Raw genomic sequence first — 19,933 nt, forward strand, 5'->3', positions numbered from 1 at the left:
TTTAACTTCTCAGTGGTTTGGTTATACTCTTTCCTTTTTTCACCTGAGTTACCAAGCCCTGTTTTCCCAGTAATAAATCTAAGTTTGTGAGGACACAAGTCAATGTTTTCTGGCATTCAGTGCTGTTTGTGGCTTAAAACAATGATGACCAACTACACTGTGGTGGATCTGATACTAAACTGGGTTCAGAGACTCAGAAATTTAGGATATTCAAATTATATGCAAAGTAATTAAAAAATCCAAATTTCAGTTCTAAAGTAAATTTCTACCACCCCAATAAAACACATAAAGAAGTTAACAAAGGCTTTGTATTTTCCAGAAGGTCCTAAAGGTGCCTACTAAGTAAACTCTCAAAGGAGGACCAAAGGTATAACAAATAGAATGAGATTAATTATGCAAAGGTTAAATTCAAGTATAATGTTAGAATTAAAATCTAGAGCTAGACCTTTAGATTTTGTAAACTTATTTGCACAGTTTTACACACACACACACACAAATAAGGCATTATATATTATAAAGTATTTACCCTCCTAAAAAAATGAGGCAAAACTAAAGCAGAAATAAACCTTGGTATTTAGAAGTTCAAAGTAAATTGCCAACTCCTTGTATTTCTATCTCTTCTAGGCCCATTTTTTTTTTTTATTAAGGCATCATTGATATACAATCTTATGAAGGTTTCAGGTGAGCAACATTGTAACATTGTGGTTACAACTTTCACCCACAGCATCAAGTCCCCCCCAAACACCCCATTGCAGTCACTGTCCATTAGCATAGCAAGATGCTATAGAGGCACTACTTGTCTTCTCCATGCTACACTGTCCTCTAGGCCCATCAAACAAGTAATGTCACAAACAGTACTTCAACTCAACAATCCAAAAATGTTTCAACAATGAAAAAATTCTAATAGTGAAAAAAAGCTGGTGTAGAAATTAAACAAATGCATCATTTTCTCTCTGATGAAAAAGGAAATTTGAACAGATTTCCAAAAACACTGGTTGATTTGGTTTCATCTTATCACCAAAATTACCACCAAGCAACTTAATTAAGGTTTTATTTACTCTAAAGGAAAGACAGACCATTTCAAACCAAGTACCACTTGTTGGTCTGGACCCAGGCTGGAGGCCCTGCCATGAAGCACTGCTCAACCTCGAGCAAGTCACAGTACCTCTTTGGGCCACTCTTTTTTCATATATAAAAGTGAGGCAGTTGAACCATCTTCAGTCTTTTCAGCACTCAAGTTCTTTCAAATGGTAATTCTAAGTTTAATTCTGATGACTCAGGTTATGTTTATATGGTGAAAGGAAAGGAGTGGGAAGGGGGCAGGCCGCCTGGTCAGTGCCACTGGCCTTCCAGCGCATCCATGCTTTCTCCCCCAGTCTCCTTGAAGCCCCACCTCAGTCTTCTCCACCTAATTAAGAAACTGAAACATACGACCAGTATCTAATTTTATTTGAATTGCACTGGCATCTTAATTTTAAGAAACTAAATTCTTCCACCCTCTTTAATAAATAAAATCTTAATTATTTGCTTATTTGTATGCCCTTGATTTTCTTATGGTCACTGATTTTAAAACTCAAAAAAAGGAAAAGAAAAGAGAAATCATTGGATTTTTCACAAAGACCAGGCTAGAAGTAAATAGAGCCTCTGCTTACTCAAAGGCTGACTTGACTAACCAAGCAATATGCAAAGATGACAGCAAATGGATCAGAGATGAGTTGGTAAAATGTCTGGCTCTTTCTTTCTTGTAGGACCACAAAATTGAGATCTGTTAAGAACAATCCTTTCAAAGAGTAAGAAATTATAACTGCCGTTCTATCTTCCCTTTCAATTGACAGGCCTGAAAGCACTTGGAAAGTTCTTAACAGTGAATTCCCAAATAATCAATAATAAATGACTTAGCAAATTTTGTTTTCAAAAAATTTATTCATAACATTGCATATTCAACTTTCATTCAAATTTTGATTTCATAAGCAACTTTCTTAAGTAAAATACTACTACATTCAACTTCTCAGAATACTGAGAACTTCAAGGCACACCAGAATGTACACATGCCAAAATCTCATTTCAATGATGATAAATACTTCAGGACAAGACTGAGCAATATTTCACAAAAAATACTACTTTTTAAAATTCAAAGCAAGCACATTTTAAGAACAGTATAGAAGGCTAATACTTTTTTTTCTTTTTACACAAATTGAAATACTATATTTTCTTGCTAGTCATGCTTAAGTGTTACTCAGAACAAGTTTCTAATGTAAATTATAAAACTATTGTTTCTAATAGTAAATGAATCATTCGTCTTTCTTCCTTTTTATGTAATAATCACTTTTATCTAAATGACCATCTTCAACTTGTTTAGTTTTTAAAATTAAATGTTTAGTGTAATTTCATTAACTTTAAAAAAAGAAAAAAAGAAAATAACAAGCAACACCTATGACTGAGTTGTGCAAAACTTCCCCTTAAGTAAAAGGCTAAAACGAAACCAGGAATTTTTTTCCTTACCACCCATATTACACATGAATGGTACAGTTTACTTAACTGTAACTTCCTGGCTATCCCCACCAATACAATTAGACTTTTTTAATGAAAACTTGACCTAGTTTTCTTTGTGATATAAAAAGAAAAGAAAGAAAATTTTCTTTTTTTCTCAAGTCATACAAGGAAAGAAAAAAAATAATCACACAAAATATTTAAAAATCACTTTGACAAGATCTAAAACTTACCAGAATTGAATGCTTTGTTTTCCCTTAGCAGTTAAGTGCAATCAGGCATGTGACTGACTACACACATTTTTTCAGAGAGTTAAAGAACACATTCAGCCATGTTCTTCGACAGGTAAGAACCACCCTCCGTTTATCAGCTCAGGAAACAGCCAGAAGCAAACACGCAAAATCATAACAAGTTAGTACCTTCAAATATTCTCGTCCTCTCTTTGTCCTTTGGGCTTGAAAATAAAAAGCAATCCGGCAAGTTTTATGCTGTTAAAATGGCTCCTGTAGATTGGGGAAGTGATGTCTGTGCTTCAGCTTGTGAGTCATACGTGAAACTAAGTGTTTCTAAGGGAGGCACGCCCATGTTGCTGTGGACCCAATTATTCTGCTAGGTCAAACATGCAAATCCAAAGGTAGAAACAGGGGAGAGGTACAGAAAAAGGAGACAGAGCCAAGAAGCAAGAGCTACCTTGATTAAGCCATTATTCAGGTCATGTAATTATCATAATTTAAAATTAACAATAAAATCAGAATCTACAAGGAAGCAAAATTAAAAACTATGTTATTTAAAAAAATAATCTCAATTTGCAAAAATCACTTTTATATATCAAGTAAGTAAACGTATGAATGAAAATAAACATATGGGAAGGAATGAAGGGAGACTGCAAACTTTCTGGCTTTTAATGTAATACTGGACTGGTGAATCCAACCTGGTTACTCATTACCTCTTACATGAAAAGGGAATATACTGCTATGTAATCTGGAAAAGCTAGCAAACTGCTATACTAAATACAGATTTACAAGTTCACTAAACAGATAAAATCCACTAGAAAATTCAAAGTTCAGTGGAAAATTGTGTGAATTAATCTGGTTTATTTAAAAAAGAAAGAAAGAAAGAAAGAAACCTCAATCAAGATCAAGGTTAGAAAGCAACCAAAGCCCAACACAGCAAAATGACTTTAGAACTATAAGCCTGATAAAACCCAACTTTAAACAAATCTATGCAATCATGGTCTATAACTACTTCCAAGTGACAGCCACATTTAGCTTCCAAACAAAACTGTCCACAAACAGAAGCAAACCCTGTGCGCAGCACCCAGTAGGGCTCTGCTGCACTGGTCACGACAGCCATATGGGATTGGCCAGCCAAAGAAGGGGCCAGTTAGGATCTGCTTTCCAAGGTGACAAGGTGTCCAAAAAGTAAATAGGATTTAGCAAGATTTTTTTCCGTTTAGTTAATTACCTAGGAGTACTTTGTCTTAGAAGAGGCACAGCTAAAAAAAGTCACTGACTTAGACAAGAACTTCCCAAACAGTTACAAAACGTAATGATTGTGATCTCATTCTCTGCCCATTAAGTGTCTATTTAGTTCATTCTACTAAACACTGCTTGGTTTTTTTACTAAAATTATCTCCATAGTTTTAACAAATTATTAATAAAAAATTTTGCAAAAAAAAATCACATTTTCTACTGCCAAAATGGCTTATTTTTTTTTTAAATAAACTTTATTTTTTAGAACAGTTTTAGACTTACAGGAAAATTTACAAAGCTCAAATGGCTTATTTAGCATAGAGCTCATTTATCCAGAGTGACTACTTGGAACCCTAACACCAAGACAAAAGTTCTGAGCACTCACAGATGTCCACTGGAAAACCCCCAAAGTCATTTCTAAGAGCTGAAATTTATTTTAGACAGTATCCATTCATGCCTAATAATTTGATTGTCTTTTAGCTAATTAAAAATAGAAATTATAAGGGGTGAAAAAGGCAACAGTGAAAGGATGACAAAAACAAGTGACAGTGAATAAGATGAGAGACTTTTTTTAAAAAAACCTACAAAATTACAAATAACTACAACGTCAAAAGTACTGGGATCTGAAGACATCCTGTAAGGTCAGTACATACTCCCTAAATTAAGAGTGCCTCTAATTCAGTATTATTATGATAAATGATAAAGGTTTTTAAAAGACAAAGTAACATCAAGTGTGTGAAACTTATGAAATATGGATACATAAAAGGATAAGCTTCTGCTATTGAGGAATCCATATATAGCCCTTCATTATTTGATAATGGTAGATAGATATCTGGAACATAATTAAAAGGAAATACTTTTGCTACCAGCATGTAGAAGTGAAGAAAGAGGTGTAAAGTAAAAATAATTACCCCTTTTCAACAGAAACGAGTATTTTAGCTAATGCTAGGGAGATGATGCCAGAGATGCTATTATAATACATTGCCCCTTGCTAAGGGGTGTCCCTATAAGCACTATTTTACCACCTACAGGAATTAGATCCTGGTTATATTCATAGCCCAAAAAAAATCAATCTCCACAGAAAAAAAAATTGGCAAGCAGTTCAGCAAAGATTCTAGAGTCAGCCTACTTGGGTTCAAATCCCACCCAGCTCTGTTACCCATTATCTGTGCAATCCTGGACAAATACTTAACAGTCCTATGGTTTATCTGTAATTTAGGCTAACGGTATCCACCACAAAGGATTATTGTGAGAATTAAAATCAGTCCATGTATTATTATTCATAATACACAACAAACTTTCACAACTCAAAAATAAAAAATGAACTAGTTATTTAAATAATTTCAATTTGAACAGATACTTCATCAAGGAAGAGTTACAGATGGCAGATAACCAAAGATCTCAACATCACTACTCAATAGAGAAATTCAAATTAAAATCACAATATGACTATACACTATTACAGTAGCTTAAAAGAAAAAACACTTGACAATACCAAGTGCTGGTGAAGATATGGAGCAACTGTAACTCACATGTTGTTGGTGGGAATAAAAACTGGTACAGCCTATTTGGAAAATATTTTAACAGTTTCTTACAAGCATACACTTACAAGATCTAGCAGGCCTTCTAGATATATACCGAAGAGAAATAAAGATATGTCTATAAAATCTTCTACATAAATATTTATAGCAGTTTTATTCAGCATCACCAAATACTAGGAACCTAAAATGTCCATCAACTGGAGAATGAATAAACACATTTGGTATATCCATATAATGAAAAGCTATTAGCACATAATAAGGTATGAACTTCTGAACTTCTGATATATGCAACAACATGGATGAATCTAAAAGCATTAAGCTGACTGAAATAAGCCAACTTTAAAATATACATTGTTATGATTACATTCACATGACTTTCTGGAAAAAGCAAAACAAAAACGACAGAAATCACATCAGTGGTGGGGGGGTGAGGGGAAGAGGGGAAGGGATTGACTACAAATGAGAACATGGGAACTATGTGTGTTCATGGAAACATTCTGTACAGTGACTGTGGTACTATGACTTGTACAAAATCAGAACTGTACAACTAAATAGAGCAGATTGTACTGTATATAAACTGTATCTCAATAAACCTGACTTTAAAAAAAGATCTGCTTCATGTATAATACAGTGATCAACACAGTGCTGGGCACCAAATAAGAACTTCATAAATATTAGCTGTTATTATGCTTCACAGAAGCAACCAATATCAGATACTGCAGGATAATAAGCTCTAACTAAATCTCTAAACTCTTATGTAAATAAAATATGGAATCTTAGACTTGTTATGGGAATATAATGTACCTTTCTACACTGTGGGAATCTTTATTTCTAAAATTAGATATATACCAAGTCAACATAAAGCTATCATGGCTGCCTGGGGTTAATTCCCAACATTTATATTTGAACTATTAACTGAGAAAGATTCAGCCATTGGAATGAATATTTTAAATGCCAACTAAAGTTAAGACATTGTGGAAAGAATTTACTGTGTAAGTGTGGGTAAAACTGCAGTATTTCCAGAATCTCTCCCCTGATGTTGGCCATCTCCATATCAATAGGTGTTTCCAAGGGTAGAAAGAGGAAGTCCATCTCCCTATCAATACGTGATTACAAAGATGAGAGGAGCGGGGGTATAAAGATGGTAGGATCCCCTTTTTGCAGCCAGGTGGTGAGAGACATGGCCTAGCAGAAGTGGATGACTGCTGTAGGCAACAAATGGGTTTCTCCCATTTTATTTCTCCCTTTGACTGATTTCAGTTTCAAAGATAATTTGCCCCAGGCTCGGAGAAAGATCCCCCCACACACACACCCCTGGAGTTACATCTGGAGGTAGTCAGCAAAACCTCTGAACCCAAAATCTGTCTTCATGGGTACAACCCATGGGCAGGCTGCCCCATGGATGGTGGGGAGATACCCTGAACCCCACCCCCAATAGATGGTGGGGAGGCCCCAGTGGCTGCAGTGGTGGAGGGTGTGGCTTCACCCAGGAGCCCCCAATCCGTGCGGCTTCCTCATGGGGAGCCCCTAGTGGGATATTAGTCTGCAGTGAAGTACCTCTTATACAGGTGAGGCCTTCCACAGAATTGGGGAAGGGTGGAGACACTGGAAACTGTGGAATTAGCCCGTCATGAGATAGAAAAACTGCTAAGCGGCCCTGAGTAGCTATGGAGCAGCAGGACTGTGGGATGTTTGATTGTTGAGATAGTAGAAAGGATTACCGAGGAGAGAGAGACACTTCCGCGGGAGAGAAACACACTTCAGCATCACTTGGAAGAGCTGGGTGATGACATATGCCCTTAAGAAAAAGAGACAGTAATTGAGAAGACAGGTTGCACTTGGTAAGATAGGTTAGCAGCAAGGAAGGAAGCAGCAGGAGAATCTGCACTGCAGAAGGCTGTTGGGAAGGAGAAGGAAAGAGCAGTGCCTTCAGCCCTGGAGATGGTAGAGGAGATGTTAGGGGAGGATAAAAGGGTGGAACCAACAGCAGAACCATTGCTGAGGCCACCACCCAAGGCACCAGCCTCTCCTGTATTAGAGGCCCACCAGGTTGTAATTAAGAAAGTAAAAATGCAACAAACACGGGCTCCTCAGGGGGAAGAGCAGCCCCCTCCCCAAGTTGTAGAGCCATGCTCTGGCCCTATAACCAGGATGAGGTGGTAGACATGGGCATCCAGTTTCCGCAAAACCATCAGAACCTCTGCCTACATGGCTTTTGCATCTCTGGGATATAGGGGTTTAGAAAACATTGTTTTGTCGGGTTCTGAAATGGGTAGACTGGCTTCCGAGACTCACCCTTCCCTCCAGCAGTGGTTGCAAAGTGCCCATCACAGCTCAGGGAATCAGGCAATTCTGGATTGGATGACAGCAGACATCAGCGGCAGTTTGGCCTAATCCAGGTGATTTACCATATTACCTACTCGCTGGAAAATGTATGCAGAGCTCCAGCAGGTGTTACAGGAGCTGGGCATGAAAAATATCATCTATAATATAGACCCCCAGGGCCTCAATGAGGAGTTGTTCACTGTAGCAATGAGAAACTAGTGCTCCATATAGCTGCCCCATCTCTCTTTGGGGCCCTAGTGATTATTCTTGACACCCCGCCTAGGGAAACCCATAAGTGAGGCTAATTGTACTTTAGCAGATCTGGGGAAGGTTGAAACAGTAAGAGCATGGAAGGAAGCACAGACTATGACTGAAAGGAGAGGTGCAAAGGGTCCCGTGAAGGTGTCGAGGACCCAGATGTGGGTTGATTTGACAAAAGTGGGGGTAGTGGAAAGAAAACTTCATGGGCAGCCCAACAGGATCTTGTTAGAACTGTGGCACCAATTAAAGCCAGAGCAGCAGACCTCAGCCTCACAGGAAGACAATGGAATGTTACAGTCTGACTGAGGTGGGGGTCCTGGCTCCCACTTGGGGAACGTGGTGGCGACCGGATGCCACATGTATAATTAGCAATTCGTTGGTCCCCCATGAATGTATACGTGTCCTGGCGCTGGTGGACTCAGGAGCTGAATGTCCTGATTTATGGCAACCCTGAGTGTTTTCCCAGGATCCCTGCTGTGATAGATGGCTATGGGAGTAAAGCAATTAGAGTGAAGAAAGCCCAAATCCCCTTGGGGATAGGGCATTTATCCCCAAAGGAGTATACCGTGTACATTCCTCCCATCCCAGAATATATTTTGGGGATAGATATCCAGCATGGCCTGTGGTTACTGACCACTGCAGGTGAGTTCAGGGTGAGGGTACATGTGGTAAAGGCAGTTCTCAGGGGACATGCTAAGTACCCACCAGTAGCTCTGCCTGTGTCTTGGCAGGTGACAAATACTAAGCAGTATACATTGCCTGGGGGACACAAGAAAATTGGAGAAACTCTACAGAGTAGGAGAAGGTGGGCATAATAAAGCCCACTCATATTCCTTTTAATTTTCTGGTGTGGCCAGTGAAAAAGTTGGACGGTTCCTGGCATATGACCATGGATTACAGGGAACTGAATAAAGTCATACCCCCTTTTGCATAATGCTGTCCCCTCTATAGCAGCCCTTGTGGACACACTCAGTCAGGAACCAGGGATGTATCTATCATTATGTTGTGGACCTTGTTAATGTTTTCTTCTCTGTTGACATAGCACGGGAGTCAGAACAGTTTAACTTCAAGTGGGAAGGCTGGCAGTGGACATTTACTATCCTTCCACAGGGACACCTCCACAGTCCCACCATCTGTCATGGACTTGTAGCCCAGGACTTGGCCACATAGAAGAAACCACAAATGGTATGGCCATATCACTACACTGATGATATCATGCTCACATCTGATTCTCTTGCAGATTTAGAAGGGGCAGTTCCTAGTCTGCTGCAACTTCTACAGAAGGATGGGCTGTGAACAGCACCAAGGTTCAGGGACCTGGTTTGTCTGTAAAATTCTTGGGGGTTCTCTAGTCAAGTAAAACTAAAGTCATTCCTGAAGCAGTTATAGACAAGGTCCAGGCTTTCCCCACTCCTCCTGTGGCAGTATTACGTGAGCTTTTGGGCTACTGGAGAGTGTTTATCCCACAGTTGGCACAAATTTTGAAGCCTTATACCAGCCGGTACAAAAGGGCACCAAGTGGGACTGGGATGAGACATGTGCAGCTGCTTTTACTGCTGCTAAGTGAGCAGTCAAGGCCATATGGGCCTTGAGTGTAATGGGCTCATTAAGGCCCTGTGAGCTAGATGTAACTGAAAACGGTTATGGATGGGGTCTTTGGCAGCAGCTTGAACAGACGTGCTAACCTACTGGATTCTGGTCACAACTATGGAAAGGAGCAGAGGTCTGGTACACCATAAGAGAGAAGCAACTGGCTGCTGTTTAACACACCTTGCTGGCCACAGAGCCCATCAACAGAACAGGAATAGGTAATAACCACCTATCCCATCGCAGAGTGGGTGTGAGACTGGACCCAAAGGCCACAGAGTGGGGTGGCACAGATGCCTACAATGGGGCGCACATTTACAGCAGCGTAGCTCCCTCTCTATTAGCTCCTTAGGTGGAGAACTCCAGCACTCATTGGGGCCAGTGACCTATACCAGTGGAAAGCAGGAAGAACTTGCTTTTCAGCCCTTGGTAGCTAAGAGTCCTGATCAGGAGTGAAAAGCCCCTATACCTGAAGATGCTTGGTATACAGACAACTCCAGTCATGGGCAGCCCCCAAAGTAGAGGGCTGTGTCTTTCCATCCTAAGACTGAGACAATATGGATGGAGGATGAAGAGGGGAAGTGCAGCCAGTGGGCTGAGTTGTGGACAGTATGGCTCATGATCACCCAGGAGCCTTCCCCTATAGTTTACTGCACTGATAGCTGGGCCGTATATTGTGCCTTGACCCTGTGGCTACTGACATGTTACCATGCCAACTGGATGGCTGGTCACCTGCCCCTTTGGGGGCAAGTGATGTGGCAAAACCTAAGGGCCTCTGGTCAGAATAAGACAGTTACCATATATCACGTGACTGGCCATATGTCTTTGGCATCCCCAGGAAAGGATGAAGCAGACACACTGGCCCAAGTGCACTGGCTTCAAGGAAAGCCTACCTCTGATATAACCAAATGGCTTCATCAGTATTTGCTGCACATGGGGCAAAAGACAATGTGTACTGTAGTCCATCGGTGGGGCTTGCCACTGACCTTTGAAGAAATCAGAAGAACTTGGAAGGAGTGCCTTGTGTGCTCTAAGAGGGACTTACACCAAGTCCCGTAGCAACATGGGATAATAGTAAAGGGGCTAATACCCCTTGTCAGGTGGCAGATGGACTGTATTGGGCCTCTGCCCATATCAGAAGGATATTGGTATGCCATGACATGGGTGGACACGGCTACTGGACTGTTGGTTGCTTTTCCTGTATGTCATGCACATCAGCAAATGACCAAAAGGGGGCTCAGAGTACCTCGTTGCAGCCTATGGCTGGCCACAGATGACTGAGAGCAATCAAGGCACCCACTTTACTGGACATGCATTACAAGAATGGGTGCAGCAATTAGGAATAAAGTGGAAGTCTCATGTACCATATAACCCTACTGGGGCAGGCATCAGAGGTACAAGGGTTTGTTAAAATTTGGCCTGAAGTCGGACACCAATAGTCTATGGGGCTGGTCAGTTCACTTATGGACAGTGCTATGGTGTTTAAACGAGAAGCCCCGAAAAGGAGCCTTGAGCCCTGTGGACATGCTAATACACGTTGCTGTCTCTCCTACACAACTGTATGTACAAACCAAAGAGGAGTTATTGAAGCCATAATATGTCCAGCAGAGCAACAGCCTGCTGCCAGCCCCCACTGCATTAAACCCTAGAGACTCTGTTGAATGGACATGGCTCTCGACAGTTTGACACATGGACCAGCGATGGCTGGCCCTTCTGGCACCTTAGAGAAAAGGCCTGGAAGCTGGCCTCCTGTGTGTTCCTGGAGTAACAGCAGAATGGCCCCCAATGATCACGGTAGTGTACCCAAAACATCCAGGAGGTAAGGGCATCTTACAGGGAAGCTTCATTTTATCTTTATGGCCAGTGCATTTACCTCCTGTAGCCCTATATATTGACCCATCTGTAACTCCCACAGGAACGGGGGTGAAAGTCTGGTATACTAGACCAGGACGTTGAGATTTCTGGAGAGGTGAGCTATGGGTAAAATTGCAGTATTTCCAAACTGTCACCTTGCCTTGTATCATCATATTAACAGGTGTTTCCACAAGTGGAGAGAAGTGTCCATCTCCTTATCAAGGGGTGATTACAAAGGTAGGAGGAGCAAGGGTATAACTGGACCAGAAGTTTGGTGGCAACCCTTTTTTGCAGCTGGGTGGTGAGATACATGGGTGAGTAGAAGTGGACAAATAAACAGGTTTCTTCCACTTTATTTCTCCCTCTGACTGATTTCAGTTTCAAAGGTAATTTGCCCCAGGCTGGGAGAAAGACTCCCCACTCCTGACCCCCACTCCCACCCTGAGTTACAGCTAGCAAGGACTCTCTTCTTCCTTTCTTGTTACTTCTCCTGGAACTCAAAATTGAAAACATCTTATATGGCTATGAAACCTGAGCTAAAATAAGGTTTGGCTTGAATCTGTCCTCTAGTTCAGGAGCTAACATGCTATTACTACCAGAGATAGAAGAAAAGATCAAACCATTAAAATGATAATGACCAAAATCACTGTTTTCTGCTATTTAAACATAAAAGTAAAAATTTAAAGACCAAGATTCAGTGTTATAAATCTTCCTGTGGAACATAATTAATTTTGTTGATGTTAACACCTCTCCAAGTGTAATCCCAGGTTCTGAGAAATATGTAGCATTTCCAATTGTGAGCTTAAATATAAAACATAATTCTCTATTATCTATCACAAGGGTTGGTTTAACCACAGACTCCCTGCTGCTTCTGCACAGATTACTAGGAGCCATCCATAAGGAATGTCCTACTGAACATGTTTCTGTATATTTTAAAAGACATGATTTGGCCCATGATTTGATATAGCTGAATTCATAAAACTACTTGCGTTGCAAGAATCTACTATAGGCAATATTTGGGGCATTAGTCTTCCCTTTCTTGTCAAAAATAACCAAGAATTAATTGCACAATTATTTTTTATGTTTAAGAATTAAGCCATATTCTTTATGATGCTCCCATATAACATGCAATGTCAAGTTCATACAGACATGATATTGCATCTCTTACGATTAAATTTTAAATTCAATATTAAAGACTATTTTTTACCTCAGTGGATTATAAGCAGGGGTGCACCTCTAAATTCCCTAGAGGAGCTTTTTGAAGATGTGTTCCTACTCCTGGAAACAGATTCAGTAGTGTGGGCAGAGCCCAGGCTTAGGAGAACCTCTGCTCTGTCGCTGTGCAGCCCCAGAACCTACTGTCGTTAGTTCTCTTCACACAGCAACCACTCAAGATGACACTGGTCACCTTACTATTCGATACTCTCTAAATGCTGTAGAAAGGAAATCTATTTTTTATATTGAGTTTAGGGTGAAACTTAACTCCTCCTTAGAACCTAAAGCATCATTCATAGAAAATATCACAATAAGCTAACTGTCCCTCTCCCTGCTACGAACTGCCTACTTTCAATTCACCTTTCACTCTATCAGAGAAATCGTCCTTAAAAAAACAACTCTATGAGTGGTAAGATCATCACTCATGGCCAAAAAGCAAACTTTGATTCCCTACACACAAAATAAAAATCTGGATTACTTATCATATGCAAAACTTCCACATTCGGACCTCGACTAGCCCATTTCTAGCTCTATGTTCCCACTCCGCACCTCTCCCCACTTTGTTTCTCTCTCCCCCTTCTCTCTCATTCCCTCTCCCTCTCCCACACGATCTCTCTCTCTTACTGCTTACTGATCCATCCTTCATAGTCTCCGTTCAAATATCTTCTCTGCATGAAGGCTTCCCTCAATAGCCCCAATTATGATTATTATTACAAGAACTTATTATCAAAGTCTGAAAGGGACCTTAAAGGTCTTCTGTACAGTCCAGCGGTTTCAACCATTCTGTTAAGCAGCTGAATTCTTAAAAAATCTTCAAGGAACCTTGATACTACATATATTTAAGTCTTCACTGTTTTAAAAAAGCCTGGAACAATGACCGAATTCAATCTCATTTTAAAAATAGTATAAGGTCTACAGAGATAAGTGGAGTGATCAATGTCAAGTTAATGACTGATCTGAGGTATTCCTAGGCATTCATTCATTTAACAAATATTTGTTGAGTACCTACTACATGCCAGGCACTGTTCTAGGCCCTTGCTATACAGCAGTGAACAAGAGACACATTGTTGATAAATGATCTCTACCCACATGGTGCTTATATTCTAGCAAGAGAAAGAGACTAATGTTATGAACTTGAAACATAGTACATTAATAATAAATAGAAGATATAAATAAAATATATAGTACATCAGTGATAAGGACCATAAGCTAAAGAAGGAAAAAATATACAGCAAAGAGGAGCATATGGTATGAGAGACATACTCGGGAGGATTTACTTTTGCCAGGTCACCTTTGAGTAAAGACCTCCAGCCACAGAGACACATCTGAGGAAGAACATTCCAGGCAGAAAAAAAACCTGTACAAAGACACTAACAGGAAGCTGGTCTGTAATGTCCAAGGAAGCAAGGAGGCCTATTTCCAAGTACAGAAAATAAAGACAGTATTGTAGAAGGAGGGGGAGAACTAGAAACTAATGGAGAGCCTCACTGTTCAGAGATGTCAATTAAAGAGTTTTGAGAATCCTGGTCAAGATTTGATGGTTATATTGAAAACAGACTGCAGAGGGGCAAGGTTGGAAGCAAGGAGAAACTAATGCAATACTCATAAAAGATGATAATGAGGGGCAGAGCCAAGATGGCAGCATGAGTAGAGCAGCAGAAATCTCCTCCCAAAACCACATATATTTTTGAAAATACAACAAATACAACTCTCCCTAAAAGAGAGACCAGAAGACACAGGACCACATCCAGACCACATCCACACCTGCGAGAACCCAGCACCTCGCAAAGGGGATAAGATACAAGCCGCAGCCTGGCGGGACCCAAGGCCCCTCACCCCAGCTCCCAGCGGGAGGAGAGGAGTCGGAGTGGGGACGGAGAGGGAGCCCAGGACTGCTAAACACCCAGCCCCAGCCATCGCACCAGAGCACAGACACAGTGCGTGCGTGGGGTGCTGGAAACGAGGGAAACAGGACAGTAAGACCTGTAAGACGATCCCCGCAGCTGGTGCCCCAGGGACAAAGAAAAGCAAGTGCTTTTTGAAAGTCCTAAAGGGACAGGGACCCCACAGCTGGATGGACACTTCCCAGGACAGCTAGCCCAGCAGCTGGGAATCCTGGGGAACTCTGGGCACCCTAACCCCCTGTGCAGCAGGGCAGCTCGGAAGCCCCTCATGAAGATAAATAGCATCCCTGCCATTTCCCTCCAACGCGGCTCTGCCATATCGGAGCAAGAGCCCGAGGGAGGCCATACCCACAGCATCTATGGCGCTAAACTCCATAGCCGCCCGGCAGGAATCAGAGGCCCCGTCTGAGCACAGCTGCCCAGCACAAGCCGCGAGAGGTCACTGTTCTCCCAGGAGAGGAAGGCCACAAACCAACAAGAAGGGACATTCTCCCAGCCGTCACTCGCCCTAGCGCCACAAACTATCTCTATCACCATGAAAAGGCAGAATCTGAGACAGACAAAAATCACAGAGGCAACACCTGAGAGGGAGATAGACCTAACCAGTCTTCCTGAAAAAGAATTCAAACTAAAAATCATAAACATGCAGATGGAGATTCAGAGAAATATACAAGAGCTAAGGGATGATGTCCGGAGGGAGATTACAGAAGTGAAACAATCTCTGGAAGTATTTATAAGCAGAATGGATAAGATGCAAGAGGCCATTAATGGAATAGAAACCAGAGAACAGGAACACATAGAAGCTGATGCAGAGAGAGATAAAAGGATCTCCAGGAATGAAACAATATTAAGAGAACTGTGTGACCAATCCAAAAGGAACAATATTCGCATTATAGGGGTACCAGATGAAGAGAGAGAAAAAGGTATAGCAAGTGTCTTTGAAGAAATAATTGCTGAAAACTTCCCCAAACTGGGGGAGGAAATAGTTGCTCAGACTACGGAAGTACACAGAACTCCCAACAGAAAGGACCCAAAGAGGACAACACCAAGACGCATAATAATTAAAATGGCAAAGATCAAGGACAAGGACAGAGTATTAAAGGCAGCCAGAGAAGGAAAAAAGGTCACCTACAAAGGAAAACCCATCAGACTATCATCAGACTTCTCAACAGAAACCTTACAGGCCAAAAGACAATGGCATGATATATTTAATGCAATGAAACAGAATGGCCTTGAACCAAGCATACTGTATCTGGCACGATTATCATTTAAATATGAAGGAGGGATTAAACAATTCCCAGACAAGCAAAAGTTGAGGGAATTTGCCTCCCACAAACCACCTCTACAGGGTATTTTACAGGGACTGCTCTAGATGGGAGCACTCCTAAAAAGAGGACAGAACAAAACAACCAACATATGAAGAATGGAGGAGGAGGAATAAAAAGGGAGAGAAATAATTACCAGGCTGCATTTATAATACCTCAATAAGTGAGTTACGTTAGGCAGTAAGGTTGTAAAGAAGCTAACCTTGAACCTGTGGTAACCATGAATCTAAAGCCTGCAATGGCAATAAGTACATATCTTTCAATAATCACCCTAAATGTAAATGGAATGAATGCACCAATCAAAAGACACACAGTAGTAGAATGGATAAAAAAGCAAGACCCATCTATATGCTGCTTACAAGAGACTCACCTCAAACCCAAAGACATTAACAGACTAAAAGTCAAGGGATGGAAAAAGATATTTCATGCAAACAGTACAGAGAGAAAAGCAGGTGTTGCAAGACTAGTATCAGACAAAATAGACTTCAAAACAAACAAAATAACAAGAGATAAAGAAGGACACTACATAATGATAAAGGGCTCAGTCCAACAAGAGGATATAACCATTATAAACATATATGCACCCAATACAGGTGCACCAATATATGTGAAACAAATACTAACAGAATTAAAGGAGGAAATAGAAAGCAATACATTCATTTTGGAAGACTTCAACACACCACTCACTCCAAAGGACAGATCCACCAGACAGAAAATAAGTAAGGACACAGAGGCACTGAACAACACACTAGAACAGATGGACCTAATAGATATCTATAGAACTCTACATCCAAAAGCAACAGGATACACATTCTTCTCAACTGCATATGGAACATTATCCAGAATTGACCACATACTAGGCCACAAAAAGAGCCTCAGTAAATTCAAAAACATTGAAATCCTACCAACCAACTTTTCAGACCACAAAGGTATAAAACTAGAAACAAATTGTACAAAGAAAGCATAAAGGCCCACAAACACATGGAGGCTTAACAACATGCTCCGAAATATCAATGGATCAATGACCAAATTAAAATGGAGATCCAGCAATATATGGAAACAAATGACAACAACAACACAAAGCCCCAACTACTGTGGAACGCAGCGAAAGCAGTCTTAAGAGGAAAGTATAAAACAATGCAGGCATATTTAAAGAAGGAAGAACAATCCCAAATAAATAGTCTAATGTCACAATTATCGAAACTGGAAAAAGAAGAACAAATGAGGCCTAAGGTCAGCAGACGGAGGGACATAATAAAGATCAGAGAAGAAATAAATAAAATTGTTTTATTAAACAATAGAAAACATCAATGAAACCAAGAGCTGGTTCTTCGAGAAAATAAACAAAAAAGATAAGCCTCTAGTCAGACTTATTAAGAGAAAAAGAGAATCAACACACATCAACAGAATCAGAAATGAGAAAGGAAAAATCACGACGGGCCCCACAGAAATACAAAGAATTATTAGAAAATACTATGAAAACCTATATGCTAACAAGCTGGAAAACATAGGAGAAATGGACGACTTCCTAGAAAAATACAACCTTCCAAGAAGAACCCAGAAAGAAACAGAAAATCTAAACAGACCAATTACCAGCAATGAAATTGAAGCGGTAATCAAAAAACTACCCAAGAACAAAACCCCCAGGCCAGATGGATTTACTTCGGAATTTTTTCAGACATACAGAGAAGACATAATACCCATTCTCCTTAAAGTTTTCCAAAAAATAGAAGAGGAGGGAATACTCCCAAACTCATTCTATGAAGCCAGCATCACTCTAATACCAAACCAGGCAAAGACCCCACCAGAAAAGAAAACTACAGACCAATATCCCTGATGAACATAGATGCAAAAATACTCAACAAAATATTAGCAAACCGAATTCAAAAATACATCAAAAGGATCATACACTATGACCAAGTGGGATTCATCCCAGGGATGCAAGGACGGTACAACATTGGAAAATCCATCAATATCATCCACCACATCAACAAAAAGAAGGACAAAAACCACATGCTCATCTCCATAGATGCTGAAAAAGCATTCAGCAAAATTCAACATCCATTCATGATAAAAACTCTCAACAAAATGCACATAGAGGGCAAGTACCTCAACATAATAAAGGCCATATATGATAAAACCACAGTTAACATCATACTGAACAGCGAGAGACTGAAAGCTTTTCCTCTGCGATCGGGAACAAGACAGGGATGCCCACTCTCCCCACTGTTATTCAGCATAGTACTGGAGGTCCTAGCCACAGCAATTAGACAAAACAAAGAAATACAAGGAATCCAGATTGGTAAAGAAGAAGTCAAACTGTCACTATTTGCAGATGATATGATATTGTACATAAAAAACCCTGAAGATGCAAAAATACTCAACAAAATATTAGCAAACTGAATTCAAAAATACATAAAAAAAAAAAAAACCCTGAAGACTCCCTGCAAAACTACTAGAACTAATACCAGAATTCAGCAAAGTTGCAGGATACAAAATTAACACACAGAAATCTGTGGCTTTCCTACACACCAACAATGAACTAATAGAAAGAGAAAGCAGGAAAACAATTCCATTCACAATAGCATCAAAAAGAATAAAATACCTAGGAATAAACCTAACCAAGGAAGTGAAAGACCTATACACTGAAAACTATAAGATACTCTTAAGAGAAATTAAAGAGGACACTAACAAATGGAAACTCATCCCATGCTCCTGGCTAGGAAGAATTAATATCATCAAAATGGCCATCCTGCCCAAAGCAATATACAGATTCAATGCTATCCCTGTCAAATTACCAACAGCATTTTTCAATGAACTGGAACAAATAATTCAAAAATTCATATGGAACCACCAAGACCCCAAATAGCCAAAGCAATCCTGAGAAGAATAAAGTGGGGGGGATCTCGCTCCCCAACTTCAAGCTCTACTACAAAGCCACAGTAATCAAGACAATCTGGTATTGATTGGCACAAGAACAGAGCCACAGACCAATGGAACAGAATAGAGACTCCAGACATTAACCCAAACATATGGTCAATTAATATTCCATAAAGGAGCCATGGATATACAATGGGGAAATGACAGTCTCTTCAACAGATGGTACTGGCAAAACTGGACAGCTACATGTAAGAGAATGAAACTGGATCACTGTCTAACCCCATACACTAAAGTAAATTCGAAATGGATCAAAGAGTTGAACGTAAGTCATGAAACCATAAAACTCTTAGAAAAAAACATAGGCAAAAATCTCTTAGACATAAACATGAGTGACCTCTTCTTGAACATATCTCTCCGGGCAAGGGAAGCAAAAGCAAAAATGAACAGGTGGGACTATATCAAGCTGAAAAGCTTCTGTACAGCAAAGGACACCATCAATAGAACAAAAAGGTATCCTACAGTATGGGAAAATATATTCATAAATGACAGATCCGATAAAGGGCTGACATCCAAAATATATAATGAGCTCACACACCTCAACAAACAAAAAGCAAATAATCCAATTAAAAAATGGGCAGAGGAGCTGAACAGACACTTCTCCAAAGAAGAAATTCAGATGGCCAACAGACACAAGAAAAGATGCTCCACATCGCTTGTCATCAGAGAAATGCAAATTAAAACCACAATGAGATATCACCTCACACCAGTAAGGATTGCCATCATCGAAAAGAGAAACAACAAATGTTGGCGAGGTTGTGGAGAAAGGGAAACCCTCCTACACTGCTGGTGGGAGTGTAAATTAGTTCAACCATTGTGGAAAACAGTATGGAGGTTCCTCAAAATGCTAAAAATAGAAATACCATTTGACCCAGGAATTCCACTCCTAGGAATTTACCCTAAGAATGCAGCACTCCAGTTTGAAAAAGACAGATGCACCCCTATGTTTATCGCAGCACTATTTACAATAGCCCAGATATGGAAGCAACCTAAATGTCCATCAGTAGATGAATGGATAAAGA

General features: G+C 40.3%; 1 protein-coding gene across 8 annotated transcripts in view; it reads right to left on the minus strand.

Annotated features, from left to right (window-relative positions):
• Positions 1 to 19,933, minus strand: part of ELF1 (E74 like ETS transcription factor 1) — a 141,078-nt gene that overhangs the window by 97,826 nt on the left and 23,319 nt on the right. The window contains exon 1 of one of the 8 annotated variants that reach the window (XM_073212551.1): positions 2,910 to 3,059. The exons of 6 other annotated variants lie outside the window; for them this stretch is intronic. The gene's annotated coding sequence lies outside the window, so the exon portion shown is untranslated. Of the gene's footprint in view, positions 1 to 2,723; positions 3,060 to 19,933 lie in introns of those variants that run through there. One more of the 8 variants, XM_073212553.1, reaches the window with a different exon arrangement.

Source organism: Manis javanica, chromosome 9 (genome assembly GCF_040802235.1).
Source record: "Manis javanica isolate MJ-LG chromosome 9, MJ_LKY, whole genome shotgun sequence".
Lineage (NCBI taxonomy): Eukaryota > Metazoa > Chordata > Mammalia > Pholidota > Manidae > Manis > Manis javanica.